We start from the raw sequence: 24,935 nt of genomic DNA on the forward strand, positions 1-24,935 counted from the left end.
ATCATGTTTGCAATTCACTGAACATCACTTCACTTATCTCTTCAAGTGTTTGGTCAGTGGGCGTTACTGCTATTAACATGTACGGTTGTGTGAGGTGCACAGGGCATTTCCTACATAAAACGACATGTGCATCTTACAAAACTGTTTGTGCAAATGTTTGTCATTGCATGTTTGTCTTGTTATGGTAAATTAGACCAGCTGAATAGAATCCATGGTGTCCCCAGCAGGGCCGGATTTATAATTAGGCAGCGTAGGCTTGTGCCTACAGGTGCCCTCCATATAGGGGCGCCTGTTTCTGCCTATTATAAAAAACAGTCAGCTTAAAATTACCTTCCTGAAACCACCGTAAGGAGAGCTGGAAAAAATTGTAACATCTAGTTCCCATTCAGCTAAAGACCATCTGATGTTAGAGTTAGCTGCTTCCTGCACTTTCTATCATTTGTTAGCAGCAGTCATGTGCCTACTCTGACATCACAGGGGACTTAGGTGGATGGGAACTAGCTGATACCTGAAATATGGTGGCCTCATGTAGGTAATTATACGCTAAGATGACCAGATTTTTTTTTTTTTTTTAAACCCCTTACAGTAAATTATATTTTGCCCCTACTATCATCACTTGCAAAACTAACCAGCAGGTCAAATCCCGCTTACGTGTTTAATTCCTGCTTTGTTCCCCTCAAAAAAAAAAAAAGGCCTAGTAAAATTTAGAAAGCCGGGGGTGGGGGGTTCCCACATCTCTTCCCTATCTTTTACCACCAGTCCAAGCAGCGTGATCCATTATTCGAGGTTGAGGATTCCAGGCCTGTATAGGACCAGCTTAAACACCTATATAAAAAAAAAACGTATTTCTTGATAATCTTATTATAACTAGAATTACTTTTTTTTCCAAAAAACACGAGTAAAAATGTCAAACGTATACTATAACATACCCCTACAAGCAACGCAGTACCCTTTTGGTTTTTAACATGCATGCGTTACTCTAAGCCAAAGATACACATCTCTTAAGCGCACTTTAATAATAATGCCTCACAATAAGCTACTAGTAAAATCTATCACCAGAAGATACCCCTACTTTGTAGTTTTTGACCAGTCAAAATCTTAGAAAGATTACGTACTACTAAACATTCCAATTTAATATACTAGACCTACCTAACAAGGACTCAGCCTCTCGATTCCAAAGCCTACAGACTGCCAAAAGTTGAAATCTCTGACGTAACATACGATCCGCCGGTCTCAATCCAACACAGATCGATGCTTACGTTATTACAGATGTTCCATATACACATTCGGCACTATTTGACAACTTTTCCAATTTATCAAAAAGTTAACCGGTACGCTCGCGGCTATTCTGGCCCAGTGTACCTGGTTTTCAATCCGCCAACCTGTAGGCCGCGGATGCCATAGGAATCAATGGGAGTCTGAAAGCAGCGAAAGCTTATGTTCAATGCTGTCAGATATCCCATTGATTTCTATGCTAGAAAACCAGTAAAGTTTACACCTAACACCCTAACATAAGCCCCGAGTCTAAACACCCCTAATCTGCCGCCCCAATATCGCCGCCACCTACATACTATTATTAACCCCTATTCCGCTGCTCCCGGACCCCGCCGCCACTAAATAAAGTTATTAACCCCTATCCCTCCACTCCCGGACCCCACCGCAACTAAATTAAAGTATTAACCCCTAAAACCCTGGCCTCCCACATCACTACCACTAACTAAACCTATTAACCCCCAAACCGCCAGCCCCCCCCCCCACATCGCCATAAACTAAATTAAGCTATTAACCCCTAAACCTGACAAGCCGCTAACTTTACATTAAAATTACAACATCCCTATCTTATAATAAATTAAAACTTACCTGTAGAATTAAATTAAACTATATTAAACTATTAATTCACCTACCCTATTAAACTGAAATTACATTAAACTACAAATTAAATTAACTATATTACATATTTAAAAACCTAACCCTACTCAAATTATTTAAATCTACAATTAAAAATTACTAAAATACAAAAAAAAACGCTGTTACAAAAAATAAAAACACTAAGTTATAAAAACAAACAAACCACAGTATCAAAAATAAAAACGAATTACACCTAATCTAATAGCCCTATTAAAATTAAAAGCCCCCCGAAAATAAAAATAACCCCTAGCCTACAATAAACTACCAATGGCCCTTAAAAGGGCCTTTTGCGGGGCATTGCCCCAAAGAAATCAGCTCTTTTACCTGTAAAGAAAAATACAAACACCCCCCAACAGTAAAACCCACCACCCACACAACCAACCCCCCCAAATAAAAACCCTATCTAAAAAACCTAAGCTCCCCATTGCCCTGAAAAGGGCATTTGTATGGGCATTGCCCTTAAACGAGCATTTAGCTCTTTTACTGCCCAGACCCTACTCTAAAAATAAAACCCACCCAATAAACCCTTAAATAAACCTAACACTAACCCCCCGACGATCCACTTACAGTTTTCGAAGACCGGACATCCATCCTCATCCAAGCGGCAGAAGTCCTCATCGAAGCCGGCAGAAGTCTTCATCCACACGGCATCTTCTATCTTCATCCATCCGGCACGGAGGAGATCTATCTTCAAGACATCCGGCGCGGAGCATCTTCTTCTTCTGATGGTCAACATAGAATGAAGTTTCCCTTTAAGTTACGTCATACAAGATGGCGTCCCTTACATTCCGATTGGCTGATAGAATTCTATCAGCCAATAGGAATTAAAGGGGAAAAGAATCCTATTGGCTGTTGCAATCAGCCAATAGTATTGAGCTTTCATCCTATTGGCTGATCCAATCAGCCAATAGGATTGAGCTTGCATTCTATTGGCTGATTGGAATAGCCAATAGAATGCAAGCTCAATCCTATTGGTTGATTGCAACAGCCAATAGGATTTTTTCCCCTTTAATTCCCATTGGCTGATAGAATTCTATCAGCAAATCAGAATGTAAGGGATGCCATCTTGGATGACGTGCTTTAAAGGGATACTTCATTCTACGTTGACCATCGGAAGAAGAGGATACTCCGCGCCAGATGTCTTGAAGATGGCAATGGGGAGCTTAGGTTTTTTAGATAGGGTTTTTATTTGGGGGGGTTGTGTGGGTGGTGGGTTTTACTGTTGGGGGGGTGTTTGTATTTTTATTTATAGGTAAAAGAGCTGATTTCTTTGGGGCTTTTTTTATTTTGGGGGCTTTTTTATTTTGAATAGGGCTATTAGATTAGGTGTAATTCGTTTTTATTTTTGATACTGTTGTTTGTTTGTTTTTGTAACTTGTTTTTGTAACTTAGTGTTTTTTATTGTTTGTAACTTTTTTTTTTTGTAATTTAGTAATTTTTATTTGTAGATTTAAATAATTTGAGTAGGGTTAGGTTTTTAAATATGTAATATAGTTAATTTAATTGGTAGTTTAATGTAATTTTAGTATAATAGTTAGGGTAGGTTAATTAATAGTTTAATATAGTTTAATGTAATTGTAGTATAATAGTTAGGGTAGGTTAAGTAATAGTTTAATATAATTGTAGTATAATAGTTAGGGTAGGTTAATTAATAGTTTAATATAGTTTAATGTAATTTTAGTATAATAGTTATGGTAGGTTAATTAATAGTTTAATATAGTTTATTTTAATTCTAAAAGTAAGTTTTAATTTATTATAAGATAGGGATGAGGTAATTTTAATGTAAAGTTGTTAGGTTTAGGGGTTAATAGCTTAATTTAGTTTATGGCAATGTGGGGAGCTGGCGATTTAGGGGTTAATAGGTTTTGTAAGTGTTAGTGATATGGGAGGCCAGGGGTTTAGGGGTTAATACATTTATTTTGTGGCGGCGGGGTCCGGGAGCAGCGGGAGAGTGGTTAATAGCTTTATTAAAGTTGCGGTGCGGGATCCGGGAGCGGCGGGATAGGGGTTAATACATTTATTTAGTTGCGGTGGGGTCCGGGAGTGGCGGGATAGGGGTTAAACATTTTCATATAGTGGCGGTGTTTAGTGACAGGGTATAAATAAAGTTGGTAAAAAGCAGAATAGCAGCGAGATTGATGACTGTTAGTTAACAACAGTCCGCTGCTCATCGCCCCGTACTTGGTGCGCTGCTTTTTGCGGGCTTTTTTTAGAAATATGGAGAGCATATTCAGGTCCGCGGCTGCAAAGTTAGGCGATGTTAGGCGAGTGTATTGGTGCCGGCGAATGCAGCATAGTTGACGGCTTGATAAATAGGCCTCATACCATGCTTCCACTACTAACTAAACATTATCAACCAATGAGAGCTTAACTTGCACCTTTAAGCCATTGCAAAGCAGGGCTGGCAACCCCATGCAGCGCCTCACAATCTATATAGAGAGGGCTCCCAAGCTTTTAGCTTCAGTTGCGATGTGAGCGCCAGCGGGAAAGTATCTAGGGGAAGCGGAACTGCTACTGTAGCTCTACGCAACTAATCAGTCTCTAAAACAGATAAATATATCAACTTCCCACAAGCGCCGCTAACATGCACGGGGCTCCAACCGTCTTCCCGGGGACCTTTCCGGGGACATAATTTGTCCGGGGAAAGTTTCCTCAATCTGGGGACGTCTAGTCACCTTACTATAAGCACATTATTATTTCAAATAAATTATATAATATACAAATAATTTATGTTCTAATAGGGTCTGCACCATATTATTAATGCTATTATATGTTAAAGATTATATGATTTTTTTTGTAGCCCCCACAAATAGAAGTCTATAAGCACAGCTGTGTTTCTAGTTGGTAATGCATATGTATAGTTTAATATATCTGTATTCTTGATCAACTAAATACAGGATTTACATTGCACCTTCTCATACTCTTACCCCTGATGAAGGTTTGGGGCCCAGAGAGGTGCGGTTATTTCACTGCCGTTGGCCATCTTGGTTAAGGATGCCGGCACAGTGGGGAGCGCTGAGGTTCTTCATATTTTGGTGCCTATAGGCACCTGGGCTGTATATTTGGCCCTGGTCCCCAGTGGCGGCCGTGAGCATTGTAGTGACATGATCAGAATCTCTCTTACTTCTGGGCCCAGCAGGCAGAATTCATAAAGACTCTATTGCCCTGTGAGGTATAAAAACATATAGAAGTAACACCCAGAAGCGTAGCTGTAATGAGAGATCACAGACAGTATGAACTACTTATAACTACTGACTGCTCGGAAACTATTCCAAATAACAAGAGGTGTAGCAAGAGATTACCCGAGGGAAGAATGCAGCATAATACATTTCTGAAAGAAGAAAGATTTTTTTCACACCCATTAAGGGAGCGCCATTGGCACAGAGCCAGAAGTAATAACTAACACCTTCTTGCGCCGTACTAATTTGCTGATGACAGTTGAGAGATTCATTAAAAAGATTCTAGTCATATTATTTAGTATGGACATGTTGTGCAGTTTAAAAAGACAGTAAAGTCAAAAGTAAAGCTAAATGAAATGGACAGAACATAACATTTTAAACTACTTTCCAATTTGCTTTTATAATCAATTTAGCATAGTTCTCTTGGTATCCTTTGTTAAAGAGTAACCTTAGGTGAGCTCAGGAGCGTGAACGAGTCTTTAACCATCTGGCAGCTGTGCTTGCAACAAGGTTTATAGCAATGTTATACATAGCTGCAAACACTGCTGCCGTAGAGTGGTACATACACTCTATGGCAGCAGAGTTTACAACTATGTATAAAATAAATATAAACATTGTTGCAAACACTAGTGCCAGATGGCTAATGGCATGTGCACGCCCCTAAGCTTACCTCGGAATTACTCTTTAACAAAGGATACCAATTGAACCAAGCAAAACTGATAATAGAAGTAAACTGGGAAAGTGTTTAAAATTGCATGTTCTACCTAAATCATGAACATTTCATTTTGACTTTTCTTTCCCTTTAACTATAATCTCTCTTATGTTTCATATAGAGTTGCCATCTGCCCTCCACAATAATGCTGGACAAATTGTTGGTGACTGGACATAATGATGTTTCACAACTGACCAATCATTTTACCCCTTGGCTGCCAGTAACATGCAAATACATCATTTTACTTCTTTAGCTGCCAGTAATACATGTAAACAGAATTGATTTGACACCCTTTAAAAAGTAAATCCTGCAGCCAATATACATCGCATTACGCTGCTTTCTGTGTATAGCATCTTACAATCGCCTATATTTTCCTATGATTGTGTTTTTCCATTAGGGTTATAAGTATTTTAAGAAAAGCTCGGCACCTTAAGGTTGGTGAGAAAAAACTATGAGCTCTGTAGTGCAAAAATCTTTACCAAAATTACGCTGGAATTAGACAATTTCATATACGGCCATGGAACGCCCATGTTCAGCCCATTTTACGAAAAAACAACAATAACAATTTGCATTTCTTTCATGTAATTAGCAAGAGTCCATGAGCTAGTAACATATGGGATATACAATCCTACCAGGAGGGGCAAAGTTTCCCAAACCTCAAAATGCCTATAAATACACCCCTCACCACACCCACTATTCAGTTTTACAAACTTTGCCTCCTATGGAGGTGGTGAAGTAAGTTTGTGCTAAGATTTCTACATTGATATGCGCTTCTCAGCATTGTTGAAGCCCGATTCCTCTCAGAGTACAGCGAATGTTAGAGGGACGTGAAGGGAGTATCACCTATTGAATACGATGATTTCCCTAACGGGGGTCTTTTTCATGGGTTCTCTGTTATCGGTCGTAGAGATTCATCTCCTACCTCCCTTTTCAGTTCGACGATATACTCTCAATTTACCATTACCTCTACTAAAGAACTGTTTTAGTACTGGTTTGGCTATCTGCTATATGTGGATGGGTGTCTTTTGGTAAGTATGTTTTTATTACTTAAGACACTCTCAGCTATGGTTTGGCACTTTATGCAAATTATATAAAGTTCTAAATATATGTATTGTACTTATATTTGCCATGAGTCAGGTTCATGTATTTCCTTCTGCAGACTGTCAGTTTCATATTTGGGAATATAAACACTTTAAGAAATTTGTTTCTTACCTGGGGTTTAGTCTTTTTCAATTTGACTACTTTTGCATTTGCGGGTATTAGGCCCGCGGGTGCGTCAAATGTTAGACTTTATTGCGTCATTTTTGGCGCAAACTTTTTTGGCGCGGGAAATTACGTTTTTGACGCAACTTCGTAATTTCCGGCGTCATATGTGACGTCGAGACCTTTCACACTGCGGCGTCATTAGTGACGCAAGTGTGTCATTTTCAGTTATTTTTGGCGCCAAAAAAGTTTACGTTACGTTGTGCGTCATACTTGGCGCCAATTTTTCTTCATTATTTCAATACCCCATTGTTGTTTGCCTCCTGCATTTTTTACTTATAAGTACGAATTTCTTACTATTGTTTTTTAACAACCAGTGTACTTAAATTACAATTTACGCTGGGCATATTTAATATGATTTATTTCTGTTTAATTAACAAACACATTTTACGTTTTTTGATAAAAATACAATTTTTGGCGAACAATTTTGTTTATTATTTTGCTGGACCATAACAATACATTTTTTTCCCTGAGTATTTTTGTGTGACTGCTTTAAGTATTCTTTTTGTAGGATGTTTAAATTACAATTTTCATTGTGCACGTTTGTAATGTTTGCATCTCCTTCCCAAAGAAAATACAGTATACGCCCCTTAGCGAGACACACGGTTTTCAGGGTAAAAAGTGCCTTTGTACAATTCCACCAGGGATATAGAAGTACTAAGGAGCATTCTTATAGAATTTCACCAGGGATATAGAAGTACTAACGAGCATTCTTATAGAATTTCACCAAGGATATAGAAGTACTAACGAGCATTCTTATAGAATTTCACCAGGGATATAGAAGTACTAACGAGCATTATTATAGAATTTCACCAGGGATATAGAAGTACTAACGAGCATTCTTATAGAATTTCACCAGGAATATAGAAGTACTAAGGAGCATTCTTATAGAATTTCACCAGGGATATAGAAGTACTAAGGAGCATTCTTATAGAATTTCACCAGGGATATAGAAGTACTAACGAGCATTCTTATAGAATTTTACCAGGGATATAGAAGTACTAACGAGCATTCTTATAGAATTTCACCAGGGATACAGAAGTACTAACGAGCATTCTTATAGAATTTCACCAGGGATATAGAAGTACTGCAGAACATTCTTATAGAATCTCACCAGGGAAATAGAAGTACTGCAGAGCATTCTTATAGACTCTCACCAGGGAAATAGAAGTACTGCAGAACATTCTTATAGACTCTCACCAGGGAAATAGAAGTACTGCAGAACATTCTTATAGACTCTCACCAGGGAAATAGAAGTACTGCAGAACATTCTTATAGAATCTCACCAGGGAAATAGAAGAACTGCAGAACATTCTTATAGAATCTCACCAGGGAAATAGAAGTACTGCAGAACATTCTTATAGACTCTCACCAGGGAAATAGAAGTACTGCAGAACATTCTTATAGACTCTCACCAGGGAAATAGAAGTACTGTAGAACATTCGTATAGACTCTCACCAGGGAAATAGAAGTACTGCAGAACATTCTTATAGACTCTCACCAGGGAAATAGAAGTACTGCAGAACATTCTTATAGACTCTCACCAGGGAAATAGAAGTACTGTAGAACATTCTTATAGACTCTCACCAGGGAAATAGAAGAAGTACTGCAGAACATTCTTATATAATATAGACTCTCACCAGGGAAATAGAAGAAGTACTGCAGAACATTCTTATAGAATCTCACCATGGAAATAGAAGTACTGCAGAGCATTCTTATAGAATCTCACCAGGGAAATAGAAGTACTGTAGAACATTCTTATAGACTCTCACCAGGGAAATAGAAGTACTGCAGAACATTCTTATAGACTCTCACCAGGGAAATATAAGAAGTACTGCAGAACATTCTTATAGAATCTCACCATGGAAATAGAAGTACTGCAGAACATTCTTATAGAATCTCACCAGGGAAATAGAAGTACTGCAGAACATTCTTATAGAATCTCACCAGGGAAATAGAAGTACTGCAGAACATTCTTATAGACTCTCACCAGGGAAATAGAAGTACTGCAGAACATTCTTATAGAATCTCACCAGGGAAATAGAAGTACTGCAGAACATTCTTATAGACTCTCACCAGGGAAATAGAAGTACTGCAGAACATTCTTATAGACTCTCACCAGGGAAATAGAAGTACTGCAGAACATTCTTATAGACTCTCACCAGGGAAATAGAAGTACTGTAGAACATTCTTATAGACTCTCACCAGGGAAATAGAAGTACTGCAGAACATTCTTATAGACTCTCACCAGGGAAATAGAAGTACTGCAGAACATTCTTATAGACTCTCACCAGGGAAATAGAAGTACTGCAGAACATTCTTATAGACTCTCACCAGGGAAATAGAAGTACTGCAGAACATTCTTATAGAATCTCACCAGGGAAATAGAAGTACTGCAGAACATTCTTATAGACTCTCACCAGGGAAATAGAAGTACTGCAGAACATTCTTATAGACTCTCACCAGGGAAATAGAAGTACTGCAGAACATTCTTATAGAATCTCACCAGGGAAATAGAAGTACTGCAGAACATTCTTATAGACTCTCACCAGGGAAATAGAAGTACTGCAGAACATTCTTATAGACTCTCACCAGGGAAATAGAAGTACTGCAGAACATTCTTATAGAATCTCACCAGGGAAATAGAAGTACTACAGAACATTCTTATAGACTCTCACCAGGGAAATAGAAGTACTGCAGAACATTCTTATATAATCTCACCAGGGAAATAGAAGTACTGCAGAACATTCTTATAGAATCTCACCAGGGAAATAGAAGTACTGCAGAACATTCTTATAGAATCTCACCAGGGAAATATAAGTACTGCAGAACATTCTTATAGACTCTCACCAGGGAAATAGAAATACTGCAGAACATTCTTATAGACTCTCACCAGGGAAATAGAAGTACTGCAGAACATTCTTATAGAATCTCACCAGGGAAATAGAAGTACTACAGAACATTCTTATAGACTCTCACCATGGAAATAGAAGTACTGCAGAACATTCTTATATAATCTCACCAGGGAAATAGAAGTACTGCAGAACATTCTTATAGAATCTCACCAGGGATATAGAAGTACTGCAGAACATTCTTATAGACTCTCACCAGGGAAATAGAAGTACTGCAGAACATTCTTATAGAATCTCACCAGGGAAATAGAAGTACTGCAGAACATTCTTATAGACCCTCACCAGAGAAATAGAAGTACTGCAGAACATTCTTATAGAATCTCACCAGGGAAATAGAAGTACTGCAGAACATTCTTATAGACTCTCACCAGGGAAATAGAAGTACTGCAGAACATTCTTATAGGCTCTCACCAGGGAAATAGAAGTACTGCAGAACATTCTTATAGACTCTCACCAGGGAAATAGAAGTACTGCAGAACATTCTTATAGAATCTCACCAGGGAAATAGAAGTACTGCAGAACATTCTTATAGACTCTCACCAGGGAAATAGAAGTACTGCAGAACATTCTTATAGGCTCTCACCAGGGAAATAGAAGTACTGCAGAACATTCTTATAGACTCTCACCAGGGAAATAGAAGTACTGCAGAACATTCTTATAGAATCTCACCAGGGAAATAGAAGTACTGCAGAACATTCTTATAGAATCTCACCAGGGAAATAGAAGTACTGCAGAACATTCTTATAGACTCTCACCAGGGAAATAGAAGTACTGCAGAACATTCTTATTGAATCTCACCAGGGAACTAGAAGTTCTGCAGAACATTCTTATAGACTCTCACCAGAGAAATAGAAGTACTGCAGAACATTCTTATAGAATCTCACCAGGGAAATAGAAGTACTGCAGAACATTCTTATAGAATCTCACCAGGGAAATAGAAGTACTGCAGAACATTCTTATAGAATCTCACCAGGGAAATAGAAGTAATACAGAACATTCTTATAGACTCTCACCAGAGAAATAGAAGTACTGCAGAACATTCTTATAGACTCTCACCAGAGAAATAGAAGTACTGCAGAACTTTCTTATAGAATCTCACCAGGGAAATAGAAGTACTGCAGAACATTCTTATAGAATCTCACCAGGGAAATAGAAGTACTGCAGAACATTCTCATAGAATCTCACCAGGGAAAGAGAATTACTGCAGAACATTCTCATAGAATCTCACCAGGGAAATAGAAGTACTGCAGAACATTCTTATAGAATCTCACCAGGGAAATAGAAGTACTGCAGAACATTCTTATAGAATCTCACCAGAGAAATAGAAGTACTGCATAACATTCTTATAGAATCTCACCAGGGAAATAGAATTACTGCAGAACATTCTCATAGAATCTCACCAGGGAAATAGAATTACTGCAGAACATTCTCATAGAATCTCACCAGGGAAATAGAAGTACTGCAGAACATTCTTATAGACTCTCACCAGGGAAATAGAAGTACTGCAGAACATTCTTATAGAATCTCACCAGGGAAATAGAAGTACTGCAGAACATTCTTATAGACTCTCACCAGGGAAATAGAAGTACTGCAGAACATTCTTATAGAATCTCACCAGGGAAATAGAAGTACTGCAGAACATTCTTATAGAATCTCACCAGGGAAATAGAAGTACTGCAGAACATTCTTATAGAATCTCACCAGGGAAATAGAAGTACTGCAGAACATTCTTATAGAATCTCACCAGGGAAATAGAAGTACTGCAGAACATTCTTATAGAATCTCACCAGGGAAATAGAAGTACTGCAGAACATTCTTATAGACTCTCACCAGGGAAATAGAAGTACTGCAGAACATTCTTATAGAATCTCACCAGGGAAATAGAAGTACTGCAGAACATTCTCATAGACTCTCACCAGAGAAATAGAAGTACTGCAGAACATTCTTATAGACTCTCACCAGGGAAATAGAAGTACTGCAGAACATTCTTATAGACTCTCACCAGGGAAATAGAAGTACTGCAGAACATTCTTATAGACTCTCACCAGGGAAATAGAAGTACTGCAGAACATTCTTATAGACTCTCACCAGGGAAATAGAAGTACTGCAGAACATTCTTATAGAATCTCACCAGGGAAATAGAAGTACTGCAGAACATTCTTATAGACTCTCACCAGGGAAATAGAAGTACTGCAGAACATTCTTATAGAATCTCACCAGGGAAATAGAAGTACTGCAGAACATTCTTATAGAATCTCACCAGGGAAATAGAAGTACTGCAGAACATTCTTATAGAATCTCACCAGGGAAATAGAATTACTGCAGAACATTCTTATATAATCTCACCAGGGAAATAGAAGTACTGCAGAACATTCTCATAGAATCTCACCAAGGAAATAGAATTACTGCAGAACATTCTCATAGAATCTCACCAGGGAAATAGAAGTACTGCAGAACATTCTTATAGACTCTCACCAGGGAAATAGAAGTACTGCAGAACATTCTTATAGAATCTCACCAGGGAAATAGAAGTACTGCAGAACATTCTTATAGACTCTCACCAGGGAAATAGAAGTACTGCAGAACATTCTTATAGACTCTCACCAGGGAAATAGAATTACTGCAGAACATTCTTATAGAATCTCACCAGGGAAATAGAAGTACTGCAGAACATTCTTATAGACTCTCACCAGGGAAATAGAAGTACTTGCAGAACATTCTTATAGAATCTCACCAGGGAAATAGAAGTACTGCAGAACATTCTTATAGAATCTCACCAGGGAAATAGAAGTACTGCAGAACATTCTTATAGAATATCACCAGGGAAATAGAAGAAGTACTGTAGAGCATTCTTATAGACTCTCACCAGGGAAATAGAAATACTACAGAACATTCTTATAGACTCTCACCAGGGAAATAGAAGTACTACAGAACGTTCTTATAGAATCTCACCAGGGAAATAGAAGTACTGCAGAACATTCTTATAGAATCTCACCAGGGAAATAGAAGTACTGTAGAACATTCTTATAGAATCTCACCAGAGAAATAGAAGTACTGCAGAACATTCTTATAGACTCTCACCAGGGAAATAGAAGTACTGCAGAACATTCTTATAGAATCTCACCAGGGAAATAGAAGAAGTACTGCAGAACATTCTTATAGAATCTCACCAGAGAAATAGAAGTACTGCAGAACATTCTTATAGAATCTCACCAGGGAAATAGAAGTAATGCAGAACATTCTTATAGACTCTCACCAGGGAAATAGAAGTACTGCAGAACATTCTTATAGACTCTCACCAGGGAAATAGAAGTACTGCAGAACATTCTTATAGACTCTCACCAGGAAAATAGAAGTACTGCAGAACATTCTTATAGAATCTCACCAGGGAATTAGAAGTACTGCAGAACATTCTTATAGACTCTCACCAGGGAAATAGAAGAAGTACTGCAGAACATTCTCATAGAATCTCACCAGGGAAATAGAAGTACTGCAGAACATTCTTATAGAATCTCACCAGAGAAATAGAAGTACTGGCAGCATTCTTATAGAATCTCACCAGGGAAATAGAAGTACTGCAGAACATTCTTATAGAATCTCACCAGGGATATAGAAGTACTGCAGAGCATTCTTATATAATCTCACCAGAGAATTAGAAGTACTGCAGAACATTCTTATAGAATCTCACCAGAGAAATAGAAGTACTGCAGAACATTCTTATAGAATCTCACCAGAGAAATAGAAGTACTGCAGAACATTCTTATAGAATCTCACCAGGGAAATAGAAGTACTGCAGAACATTCTTTTGCAGGCCCATTTATCAAGCTCCGTATGGAGCTTGAAGGGCCGTGTTTCTGGCGAGTCTTCAGACTCGCCAGAAACACAAGTTATGAAGCAGCGGTCTAAAGACCGCTGCTTCATAACCCTGTCCGCCTGCTCTGAGCAGGCGGACAGGAACCGCCGGAAATCAACCCGATCGAATACGATCGGGTTGATTGACAGCTCCCTGCTGGCGGCCGATTGGCCGCGAGTCAGCAGGGGGCGGCGTTGCACCAGCAGCTCTTGTGAGCTGCTGGTGCAATGTTAAATGTGGAGAGCGTATTGCTCTCCGCATTTAGCGAGGTCTTGCGGACCTGATCCGCAGTGTCGGATCAGGTCCGCAAGCCCTTTGATAAATGGGCCCCATAGACTCTCACCAGGGAAATAGAAGTACTGCAGAACATTCTTATAGACTCTCACCAGGGAAATAGAAGTACTGCAGAACATTCTTATCGACTCTCACCAGGGAAATAGAAGTACTTGCAGAACATTCTTATAGAATCTCACCAGGGAAATAGAAGTACTGCAGAACATTCTTATAGAATCTCACCAGGGAAATAGAAGTACTGCAGAACATTCTTATAGAATCTCACCAGGGAAATAGAAGTACTGCAGAACATTCTTATAGAATCTCACCAGAGAATTAGAAGTACTGCAGAGCATTCTTATAGAATCTCACCAGAGAAATAGAAGTACTGCAGAGCATTCTTATAGAATCTCACCAGGGAAATAGAAGTACTGCAGAACATTCTTATAGAATCTCACCAGGGAAATAGAAGTACTGCAGAACATTCTTATAGAATCTCACCAGGGAAATAGAAGTACTGCAGAGCATTCTTATAGAATCTCACCAGGGAAATAGAAGTACTGAAGAACATTCATATAGAATCTCACCAACCTAGACACCTTTAGATCATCAGACCCAAAGAGTCAAATTTAGGTTAATTGAAAGATTTATTTATTTATTTGATTGCGTGGTCTGTCTGAATCATAAAGGTTTTTTACTATTGACTTTAATATATCTTTACAAGGCCGGATTGGCCTACCAGGATACCAGAAGATTTCCCGGTGGGCTGCAGCAGCTTGGGCTGGAAAGCTACAATTTAAAGGTATGATTAATGGATGCAATTGGGTTGTAGGGTGCCTATATAACAACAATCTGGCACTTTTTAAATATAAACTAATATAATATAAATCTGAAGACAAATATTGGGGGAAGGAGTATACCAGTAATGCCCTTTGAGTGCATATTATACTGACTCAATGGACAATAGGTCTAGTCTCCAAATTTTCCAGGGCTGTTTTTTATTCCAAGTATGATCCTGTTTCTTTAAGTATTCTATGGGGCCCATTTATCAAAGGGCTTGCGGACCTGATCCGACACTGCGGATCAGGTCCGCAAGACCTCGCTAAATGCGGAGAGCAATACGCTCTCCGCATTTAACATTTCACAAGAGCTGCTGGTGCAACGCCGCCCCCTGCTGACTCGCGGCCAATCGGCCACCAGCAGGGGGGTGTCAATCAACCCGATCGTATTCGATCGGGTTGATTTCCGGCGATTCCTGTCTGCCTGCTAAGAGCAGGCGGACAGGGTTATGAAGCAGCGGTCTTTAGAACCACGGCCCTTCAAGCTCCGTACGGAGCTTGATAAATGGGCCTGTAAATGTATTTAAGCATAAGGTCATTTTGCAAAATGACAAGAAGAGCAGACAGGCCAACAATAAGTATTTATTGTGCTGTTTTGTACTATGTTTAATTCAGTATTTTACTGAGGTTTTAACTTTTGGTTTAAAGGAAAATAAAGTAAAAAATAAAATGTTTTTGTTAACATAGAGCATGTAATTTAAAAAAAAATCAAATTTATTTCTATTATCAAGTTTCCTTTGTTGAATAATAAAGTGAGTGCTTTTTGAAAAAGGTGTTGTGTTCACACCTCTGAACAAGTGCAAAGGACATAGGTCAACAACAGATCCACTGTGAGAAATATGAGCATCTAAACATCTGTACTCTCAGGACTGTGTGAAACAGAACTTTTTCAAGGGCAAAACCACTCATCAACAAACATAATGCATATATTGAAATATGACGTATGTAAACATACCTCCTTCTATACAGTCTGAAATGCAGGTGCACGTGTGTGATAGCAAGCAGTCTGTATAAACAAATTTATTGACAGAGATACTGACGCGCTTCCCCTATCACAGCACCTGAAAATGTACATTTTATTGACATAGTTTAAAGCATGAATATGGTATAAAACTGAAAAAACTTATGCTTAGGCTAGTTATAGGTTTCCTGCACAACCTGAAGTATTTGTTTTAAGTCTCCGTGTTGCAGGTTTGAGTATCTACAAGGCAGAGTCATCCTTTGGAGGATGATAGAATGAGTACAGGTGTACTTCAGAAATATTGTGGGTTCAGTTCCAGACTACCGCAATATATATATACCTGTATAGATATATAGATATATATAAATAAATATATATATATGTATATGTGTGTGTGGTGTGTATATATATATATGTATGCATGTGTATATATGTATGTGTTTATATGTGTATATATGCATATACATTTGTATTTGTATTATGTGTTGGAAAAATCGTGCAGATAAACTTGCTCAACAAAGGGTTTCCACAAACCTTCAATTTGTTGCAAAAGCCATATCTGCGAAGCACAGTAAATTGAAGCGCAATAAACCAAGGTACACCTATATCACATACGGCTAGATTACAAGTGTTGCGGTACGGCTATTAATGCTGAAAAATCGGCCATTACGCTGCACTAAACCACTATGCATAGTGAGACAGACTTGGCACTTAAGTTTGTACAGTGTGTGCCTGAGTCAGACAGCAGATCACTTTCATTTGCTGAGGAGGTAGGACTTACTTAGTTAATGTTTTTTATTTCTTTGTGCAATTTTGGATTGTAACTTTAGTGTGGTAGTAGTTGTATGGTGGGGCCAGGGGTTCATAAAAAACACATTCTTTTTATATATGCAGCAGTGTATTTATGATTATTTGACAATGCTGTAGAAATTCTATATTTAAAGCAATACAGAAATGTTTCCTCCTCAATACACAAATGGGATTTCTATTAATATATATATATATATATATATATATATATATATATATATATATATATATATATATATATATATATATATATACTGTATATATATATATATATATATATTAATTACATTCCAGTTTACTGCACCTTTATGCAAGGACTTTCCAGATGCAAGGAGGCATTTAAGATTTTTACATCTGCATAAAATGTTATACTCTCAGACTAAGATTGCTCAGTGTTTGAAATGAGACAGGTTAACTTAACACTGTTCAGTTTACACTACAGCTGACTTAATTTTGAAATACATACAAACAAGTCTAAATCCTGCATTTAACCAGATCTAATGGTATGAGACTGAGTACCACAGCTTATGGTTCCACCAAGACCATATAGAGTACAGCATTTTCAAAATCCATAAGTACAGCTGACGGATGGGAACATTTGTACAGCATATTTGAAGTGGTGCTCTTTGTTGGGGAAAATGGGAAAAAAACAAACATATGTCAACCTTTCAAAAGTACTTTTCTTCATCTAGCCATCTACCCAGATCATTAATGTACAATTTTGAATTCACAGAATTATTTTTGTTTTCACATTTACAAATATTATTCTTTAAAAAGTGATCTCTTCATTTCTGCAATTTTTTTTATCATGCAAGTCACACACTGTTGATTTAGGAGATGCAATGTGCAGAAATTTTAACTCCTGTGAGTGTTTCTGTGGGTGTCTGTGTTTATGTCTTTGTGCTGTTGTTTGTGTCTCTGTGAGTGTGTATGTATTTTTTTGTGGGTCTCTCTGTGAGAATGGGTGTGTATGTATGTCTTTGTGTATTTTCTCTGCATGCCTCTGTGAGGGTGTGTGTGTGTGCGTATATGTCTGTGTGTTTTCTGTGGGTGTCTCTGTGAGGGAGTGTGTATGTCTGTGCATTTTCTGTGGGTGTCTGTGAGAGTGTGTGTATGTCTTATGTATGTCTGTGGATGTCTCAGTGAGGGTGTGTGTGTATGTATGTCTTTGTGTGTTTTATGTGGTTGTCTCTCTGTGTGTGTATGTCTTTGTGTGTTTTCTGTGGGTGTCTCTATGTGTGTGTGTGTGTATGTCTTTGTGTGTTTTCTGAGGCTGTCTCTGTCGGTGTTTCCTTGGGTGTATGTGCAAGTTTGTGTTTGAGTTTGTGTGTGTGTCAATTGTCTGTTCCTTTTTAGGACATTTTGACCTTACTACTGATTATTCACATCTTTCTACAGACCTTGAGACTAATGAGACCTTTCCGGAAGTCACCAATCCACCATAATTTATACAAGGAAACATATCCAGGTTACAAACTGCAACGTTTCGGATAGTGCCCCTTTAGTCATGCAATAAAGAACTGTTCACATTCACTCTATTTATATTTAAGTGAGTGCTGTCAACATATTGTTTTGTGACTCCACTTATAATATCAGTGCAATTGAAAGGGGGTGCAAACATTTGCGAAAACGCTAGCTTGTTATATAGCCCCTAAAATACATATACAGTATATACTGTATATATATTAGTCTGGTTATCTATCTCATTATGTAATTATCTAATTATCTGTTAAATAAAGAATTATATTGCTCATTACCATAAGTGATTGTGCGGTTCCAGTCATTTATGCTATATATCTTGTGCCCTAAAACAACAGGTTTTGTCCTAGTACCAGTGCCTTGGCATTTATTTTGATAATCAAATATTTTTTTATTTCCCTATAGAACAGACTCCAATGTATAATGATTAGGCAAACAAATCCTGCCTAACTGAAAATCTTTTGAAATGCCTCATAAAACTATCAGGAAAATGGAAACTGCTGTTATTAAATTTTCTACCCATATAAAAACATTTGGTTTATGTATTGTTTCAAAAAAGTCTCTAAACCCCATCCATATTATTTATGCTTCAAGCTTAAGCGAACATTTTGCCGTCACATGCTTCCTTTTCCCATAACCTTGTCTGATGGTCATTCAGGACCCAATTTATTCCTTCCTAAATCATCAAAGAGAGAAATGTGCTCCCTCACAAAAGGAGCGATCATGGTGAAATTACAGGAGCGGACCTTCATTAAACATCCAACAAATATTCATTTTCTACTGTCCAACATTATCCTCACACAACTTAGATCAAATTGGGACATTTATGAAATTAGACCATAAGTCAATAAACAGCAGTGAACACCAGATTCTACTGGCAGATTTTTTCATTTTAGACATTAAACACAAAGGGTCAGGTTACAAGTGAAGCGCTATTTAAAGGGACATGAAACCCAAAATTTTTCTTTCATGATTCAGATAGAGAATACAATTTTAAACAACTTTCCAATTTACTTCTATTTTTTAATTTGCTTCCTTCCCTTGTTATCCTTTGCTGAAAGGTTTATCTAGGCAAGCTCATGGGCAGCAGAGAATCTAGGTTCAAGCTGTTGATTGGTGGCTGCATATTTATCTCGATTGTGATTGGCTCACCCATGAGCTCAGTTAGAAACCATTAGTGCATTGATGCTCCTTCAACAAATGATACCAAGAGAATGAAACAAATTAGATAATAAAAGTAAATTAGAAAGTTGTTTAAAATTGTATTCTCTATCTTGATCATGAAAGAATATTTTTGGTTTCATGACCCTTTAACGCTCCCGCTCAAGCGTTAAAGGGCCATGATACCCACATTTTTTCTTTCATGATTTAGAAAGAGAATGCATTTTTAAACATCTTTCTAATTTACTTCTATTATCTAATTTGTTTTATTCTCTTGATATTCATTGCTGAAAAGCATATCTAGATATGCTCAGTAGCTGCTGATTGGTTGCTGCACATAGAAGCCTCATGTGATTGGCTCACCCATGTGCATTGCTTTTTCTTCAAATAAGGATATCTAAAAAATGAAGCAAAATAAATAATAGAAGTAAATTGTAATGCTGTTTAAATTTGTATGTTCTGTCTGAATCATGAAAGAAAGATTTTGGGTTTAGTGGCCCTTTAACTGTGTTAGAAGTGAGCTTTTTGCACGCGTTGTGTTGTGCTCGTATTATGAGTTGAAAGTAAACTGTTTCCACGACAAACAGAAAAAGCTGAACTTACAGTATCGCGTGTGCGTTCACGTATTCCCCATAGAAGCCAATGGAGAAAAAAAAAACTCACGTGCAAACCTGATCGCATATTCTCATGTGCGCTAACACATTCAAATGTTCTTCACATAGAAGAATATGATGTTCTATTTATTCATAAATACATATTTCTACATATAACTGATGGTATTTTAGGAAAAATATATATAATTATATATAGGTATAGATATATACAGATATACAGTATATAGGAATATCTATTTATAAATACCAGTAAAAACATAGTTTAAATCTTTATTAAATATGAATATTGCATAAATATGATTTTACTTAAAGGAATACCAAACCCAATTTTTTTCTTTAATGATTCTGATAGACTATGCAATTTTAAGCAACTTTTCAATTTTTCTTTGTTCTCTTGGTATCTTTATTTAATAAAGCAAGAATGAAAGCTTAAGAGTCAGTCCATTTTTTGTTTCAGCACCATGGAAAGCACTTGCTGATTGGTGGTTACATTTAGCCACCAATCAGAAAGCGTTACCCAGGTGCTGAACCTAAAATAGGCTGGCTCCTAAGCTTTCAGTGCTGCTTTTCAAATAAAGATACAATGAGAACAAAAAAATGATCATAGGAGTAAATTAGAAAATTGCTTAAAATTGATGCTCTATTTGAATCATGAAAATGTGGGTTTAGTATCCCTTGAACTGCAAAGGGCTCCAATGCACTTTATATATAAATATGTCTATATATGTGTACATATGTACAGTATGTATGTGTTTATATGTGTATATATGTCTGTAAATACATAAATACACATATTAATACAAATGTACACTCATAGACATATATAAATATATTTACATATATATCCATCTTTAGACACCTGAAACCTCAGGGTCAATTTATTAAGAGGCGAGTGGACATGATCCGCTGTAGCGAATAATGTCCACCCGACCTCACTAAATGCCGACAGCATACGCTGTCGGCATTTAACATTGCATAAGCATTTCTTGTGAAATGCTTGTGCAATGCCGCTCCCTGCACATTCGCGGCCAATCGGCCGCTAGCAGGGGGTGTCAATCATCCTGATCGTATCAGATTGGGATGATTTCAGTCCACCGACCGCCACCTAAAAGATGGTGGACAAGTTAAGGACTAGCAGTCTTACGAACGCTGCTTCATAACTTATGTTTCCGGTGAGTCGGAAACTTCAGGGGTAGAAAGCAGCATCCACTGCTTGCTAAATCTACCCCCATATATCTTTGAGCCCTTAAAACTTTTGTGTGCAATATTTTTTTTGAATAATTTTAATAAGATGGTGTAACTGTACTTTGTAATGGATTTTTGATGTGTTTTGTGATACTTTTTTGCTTTACCCAACAGTTAAAGGGACATAATACTCATATGCTAAATCACTTGAAACTGATGCAGTATAACTGTAAAAAGCTGACAGGAAAATATCACCTGAGCATCTCTATGTAAAAAAGGAAGATATTTTACCTCACAATCTCCTCAGCTCACCAGAGTAAGCTCTGTGTAAAAAGTTATACTCAGCTGCTCCCAGCTGCAGGTAAAAAATTTTTTAAAAAAAATGAAGAAATGAACAGCAGCCAATCAGCATCAGCAGTGCTGAGGTCATGAACTCTTACTGTGATCTCATGAGATTTGACTTAACTCTCATGAGATTTCATAGTAAGCTTCCTTTACCTGATTGGTGAAATAATATGAGAGTGCACAATGCTCATCCCCTAAGCTGTCCTAGGACAGACACACTAAAATGCTGCTTAGAGATCCTTTACAATGGGAGGTGGCTACTGAGGAACTTTTGAGGTAAAATATCTTTCTTTTTTACATAGAGATGTTCAGGAGATATTTTCTAGTCAGCTTTTTACAGCTATGCTGCATCACTTTCAATTGTTTAAACATTTGGGTATTATGGCCCTTTAACTAGAACTCTGAGGACACGGTAATCATTCTAGCGTAAATTACGATTGCTTTCAAGCGATCAAATTTACTTTAATCTTAATCCAATGAGCACAGACACCCAGGATAAACCTCTTATCGCCTGCGCGTAACTGTTAGCACTCCACTCGTAATCTGGACCTAAATAAATCATTACTTGAATGTTGTATTCAGAGTAAAAATTAGCCTGAGAATAATTTGTACACATATTTTTAAAAATTATATTAGTTGTTAAAATTATAAAAAAAAAAAAAAAAAGCAGTGGGCGTCAAAATCTTGTAACATAGGTTACTTTTTTAAAAATAATTTTTGCCAGAGTTATTATGAGTGTAACTGTCCTTTTAAATGCAATTTTGATGTGTTGTGTGCCACTTTTTTGTCGAACAAAACAGTAAACCAGAGCTCTAAAGCTGCGCTATCCTGACACACGTTAAATTCAATTGCCCTCAAGTGAGCTTGTTTAATTTCAACTTGTAATACGCGGGCTACTTACGATGCGTGCAAAGAGCCGCAATAAGCCCTTTTCGCTTGCGCGCAACAGAGAGACACTCGTAATCTGACCCTAACAGAAATCAATTAGCACAGAGGCTATTTAATCAGTGACATAATCGTTTGCCATTTTCTCTTGCTGTTATTAGTGCACAATTTGTTTTTCTCTTACAAAATTGCGAGATTAAAACCCCATATAACTATTTAATTTTTATTTTTTTAGAGGGTGACACTTCTTGGGTATTAACAACAGAAGCATTTTGGGAGTTTGATCACTGGAAAATCACAATAACAATACCAGCCAACTATAAGTAATCTGCCAATTAACCCCATAGGGGTAGATTTATCATGCAGCGTATGCTGCTGTTTCCGCGGGAGCCTTCAGGAAACATAAGTTAAGAAGCAGCAGTCTTAAGACCACTGATCCTTTACTCAACCGCCACCTCTGAGTCCACCATCTTTTAGGTGGCGGTCGGCGGACTGAAATCATCCCGATCTAAAACGATTGGGATGATTGACACCCCTGCTAGTGGCTGATTGGCCGCAAATGTGCAGGGGCGGCATTGCACAAGTATTTCACCAGAAATGCTTGTGCAATGATAAATGCAGACAGCGTATGCTGTTGGCATTTATCGCTGTTGGGCGGACATGATCCGCTACATCTACAGCACGACATTTGATAAATCTACCCCATTGTGTTTGTGCAATAATAAAATGTTCTAATACAGAGCACTTTGTTATTGCACTTTCGTGTTTTTTTTAAACAAATGTAGTTGCTTAATGCTGCGTAACGCTTTGTAAGGTTAGTGCAACATCTGGTATTGTGGTTTTATTTCAAGGAAAGGATTATAGGTCATATGTTTGTGTACAGTAAGTGTTTCCATCCCAGCAAAAGTTTTCTTTTATTAGTGGAACTAAAAGAATAGGGAGTGCAATCAAAACAATATTTAACACACGGAAAATAACATTTTGTGAAATGCGAGAACAAGATATGAGGGTTATTTAAACTAAATTCAATTAAACAGAAAGGCAAAAAGAAAATATAAAAAAATAAGAAAAAAGACAACCAGGTTACAGACATTTGGCACAGAGAGTTCTTACGGAACAATAAACAATTTTTTTTTCTTGCTGGAATTTGTTCTAATTCCTAGGCTTTCTTTGTACTCTTCTTTAGTCAGGGACAAAAAGATCTTGTTTGTCACAGCCCAGTCGCTCCCCCTAAACACCACGCTCTTGAGCGAGATAAGCACTGCGCTGTGACAGTACCACTAGCCCATGGCACGGGACCCACGAATCACATGTAGATTTTAGAACCGGTTATAGTCAAAGGGTTTTAACAGCCAGAAGCTTTGGCAAAAGTTTTGTTTAACCTCTTGCTGCTTCATTGTTTAAGACTGTTCCACAGTACAAGAAAAATTAATTTTTAATACAGTCTAATTAAAGGGACATTTGTGAATAAACAGCACCTTAATTGGCACTAACTCTTGGAAATGTATCTTTAAGTATCTCTAGGGTATAAAAATGTGATATGTAAGAAGATAAAATATAGACAGAGTATTTATGAATATGTTTATTTTATATGAGAAAGCAGAGCTGATGTTTAGAGTTTACATATCTGTATTTCAAGTGACCAGAGACTAATATTATGGGATTGATTATAATCTATTAAGGGGACATTAAACACTAAACAAATGCTAGATAGAATGATGCATTCAAAGAAAAGATTAGTCTGAGAATAACGTGTAGATGCATTTTTTAAAGTTAAAGTCATTAATTGTTTTAACTTTAATTAGAAGCATTTTTGCTGATTCATGTACATTACAAAAAGGCTTCTATCCAAAACTGAAATGTATCCACGTGGATTGAATGTCCATTTGGTAGGTGCTTTGAGCTGAATCAAAATGTTTTAAATGCCTGGGAAAAAAGTTGTCTCTGCATTTTAAGGTAGAGCAGCCCAGACCAACACCTCTTTTGTTATTTGACCATACCCTGAAATTGACAAGTTTGTAATACCCTTTTGTTATTGTATTTTGTAAACTGGTTGTCATTGAATAGTAAATAGGTGAAATGTAGTTAAGAAAAAAAAAACAAGCTATTGAAGTTTACATTTAAATAAATAACCGCTTATTGCTTGTCCTCTGACATCCACACCAAATGAACCTTGGGAATGATGTTTACAAGGGGGGCTTGAACCCCCCCCCCCCCCTGGATGCCAAAAATATAGTGAAGATGGGAGGAATTACAATGCATTGTATTATATATGTTTGATGCAGTGACTCGATGAAGCACATGCGCTCTGAGGGGATTTACCGCTTGGGTAATGTCTGTTTTACCTGGTTAATTCTAGCCCAATATCTGATTTTACCCATAACATATATATATATATATATATATATATATATATATATATATATACACACACACACAAAAATATACACTCACCAGTCACTTTATTAGGTACACCTGTTCAATTGCTTGGTAACACAAATTGCTACTCAGCCAATCACATGGTAGCAACTCAATGCATTTAAGCATCTAGACGTG

The 24,935-nt window shown here is 37.4% G+C and overlaps 1 long non-coding RNA gene across 1 annotated transcript in view; it reads right to left on the reverse strand.

Moving 5' to 3' along the window:
• The window catches only part of LOC128641340 (uncharacterized), a 63,891-nt gene extending 58,770 nt beyond the window's left edge, over nt 1–5,121 (reverse strand). The window contains exons 1-2 of the long non-coding RNA XR_008399475.1: nt 4,836–5,121; nt 754–825 (exon numbers count right to left, since the gene is read on the reverse strand). This is a non-coding gene — a long non-coding RNA (uncharacterized LOC128641340). The remainder of the gene's footprint in view (nt 1–753; nt 826–4,835) is intronic.
• Between the last annotated feature and the right edge of the window lie 19,814 nt (nt 5,122–24,935).

Source organism: Bombina bombina, chromosome 10 (genome assembly GCF_027579735.1).
Source record: "Bombina bombina isolate aBomBom1 chromosome 10, aBomBom1.pri, whole genome shotgun sequence".
Taxonomy (NCBI): domain Eukaryota; kingdom Metazoa; phylum Chordata; class Amphibia; order Anura; family Bombinatoridae; genus Bombina; species Bombina bombina.